The sequence below is a fragment of the Poecilia latipinna genome, unplaced genomic scaffold (assembly GCF_001443285.1).
Source record: "Poecilia latipinna isolate Pla-1442-1.1 unplaced genomic scaffold, P_latipinna-1.0 Scaffold596, whole genome shotgun sequence".
NCBI lineage: Eukaryota > Metazoa > Chordata > Actinopteri > Cyprinodontiformes > Poeciliidae > Poecilia > Poecilia latipinna.
The window spans coordinates 6,395-8,792 of NW_015113212.1; the positions used below are offsets into that span (position 1 = coordinate 6,395).

General features: G+C 45.9%; 1 pseudogene; it reads right to left on the reverse strand.

Annotated features, from left to right (window-relative positions):
* Positions 1-452: 452 nt before the first annotated feature.
* On the reverse strand, positions 453-2,023 carry LOC106953677 (potassium channel subfamily K member 12 pseudogene; annotated as a pseudogene).
* Positions 2,024-2,398: the final 375 nt, after the last annotated feature.

The following is a 2,398-nucleotide window of genomic DNA, read 5'->3' on the forward strand; positions in this document are numbered from 1 at the left end:
AAACGATTGAAGGTTTTGGGTTGACTTTGACTGGAATTTGGAACATGGCTAAGGTCCCAATGCATGATGCTGCCACCACCATGCTTCACTGAGTGTTCTTCTGGGCACAATGAGTTTCACTTCTGACCTTAAAATAAATTGTAGGCTTCTTGTGAGAGTTTAAATGACTTTTTGCTCATTTACACCAAACTTGGGTGTCCTTTTCAGAGAAAAGGGTCATATATTGCTCCGTTTGTCCTCCATATAGTCACATTTTAAACACCATCAGTACTTGCTGGAAATTCCTGCAGACACTTAAATGTAGCTGCATGCCTCTTAGCTAGCCACTTTCTGTCACTGGTTTTTGTGGGAACATTCAGTTCCCAGAAATGTTAAGTTGCAACATTTTCCTTCTCTGCAATATGGATGTCTTTATTGTTTTCTGTGGTGTTTTGCTAAGAAAATCTCCTTCGAGCACAGCTGAACTTTATTTGGGATTAATCAAAAGGAGTTAAATCTTATTTTAGATAAATTTTCTCTCAAACAAAGAGTTTCAGATGATTCATACAAGCTATCAGTCACATGAAAGATTGAAAAAGTTCCGAACTGAATTACCTTTTTCTCGGTTTTTTTTTTTTTTTTTTTGTCTGCATCGTAAAACCTGGCATTTTATCAAGTGTGTGTTGACTTTTCCCCCCCCCCCTCTCTCCACTGTGTGCCTGCAACAAAATGGATTAAAAGGTCAAGGCATTGAGTGAACGCCGCAAACATCACCCACCTATAGTCGACACCACAGTTCCAACAAAATAAAAAGCTCCTGTAAAATCCCATCTCGGTCTCAGAGCGTCAGCCCGGATCCCGGCGGCTATGGCGGCCTCGTACTCCCGCAGGAAAGAGTTGAGCTCCTGTAGGCTGATGTTGAAGGTCTCACTAAAGTTGAGGAGCGTCCCGTTCCAGCGGCCGTGAGCCCGCAGCTCCGAGGGCCTCTCTATGGCCGAGAAGACCGCAGCGCCGCACAGCAGGTACACCAGGATGAGCACGGCGAGCAGGACGAAGCGGCCGTTGTCCTCGTTCAGGTGCAGGGAGCGGCAGCCCTGCAGTCGCAGGTTGGGCATCATCCAAATTTCAGCACCACACGCGCGTCGGACAGCGACAAGCTCCACATCGAGTGCGGCGTTCACGGGTCGGCGGGCACGCTCTGGAAGTCACAGTCCTGCCCGTCCACTGCGCTCGGATGCAACATTTCGCCCCACTTTACTTTGCGCACCACATTGTAGTTGTTTCAGAGAGTGGTGATCTGCACTCCACATGCGGACGTAAGCGTGACGATCCACAAAGAGTTGAGGAGAAAAGCTCCAGGCGGGCGCAGAGTTTCATAATACACACATTCTCTTCCCACGGTTGTGTGGCAATGCAGTTGGTGGTAAGTGGACTGCAGACTGAATCCAACAAGGACCCGCGCGTTTTTGTGCACCAACAGGCAGCAGTATCCTTCGAGTCCCCTGCACCAACCCCCTCAGTCTCCACAAAAGACACAAAAAAAAAGAGAGAAAAAAAAAGGGAGGCGTAACTTACAGATTATCCCGCTGTCGATCTGGAATAAAGTCCTGTATCCTCAGGTTTGGTGTTCTGGGAGGAGCGGAGCCGCAGTCGTTGTGTGCGTGTTGTAGTGGCACGCTGAATCCCACCACAGCGCATATGGTGAGATCACTCTTCACTATAAAACGGGTCTTGTTCAGTTGGCAGAAAAAAAAAGAGGATTCCCGCGCTTCTCTAGTTGTCTTCAGACGGCACGGTGTGCTTTCCCCCTCCCGGACAGACTCATGCCAGGCGCGACCTCGATGTGCTTTTATCAAACTCATGTTTGCATTGCGGGTGCACATGCGGACATTTAAGAAAAAATGCTTGAGGTAGCCAATAAAAGTCTTAAGGAGGAGATAAAGACGCAGCGAAATTAAAAATTCAACGGGAAGGAAGCATCTGTGCAGAAAATCTGTAACACCAGAGAAGTGAAACCGATTAATCATCAGGACAATCACGTTAAAAATAACACATTCTAAATAAATACCTTGTTGTCTTGGTTTGCAAGAACTAACTTGCACAGAGCCTTGCAAAAGTATTCCACCTGAAAAGTGTGGTGTACATTTGTAGTCTATACTTTGTAGAACCACTTTCCTCTGCTATCTTAAGTGAAAGTCTTAAGTGAAATTGGATGTAGAGAGTCTGAACATGAAGACTTGCCACAGATTGTCAATTAGATTCAAGTCTGGGCTTTGACTAGATCTGAACTTCCACCTCAGTCCTTAGATTTTTTTTAAATATAATCTCCTTGCCTGCTCTATCAGTTCAAGTGCATGTCTTGGTTTGCAGATGTGCAATACCATATAGCTTCATAACTTCTATCTGGTTTAAACTTCTT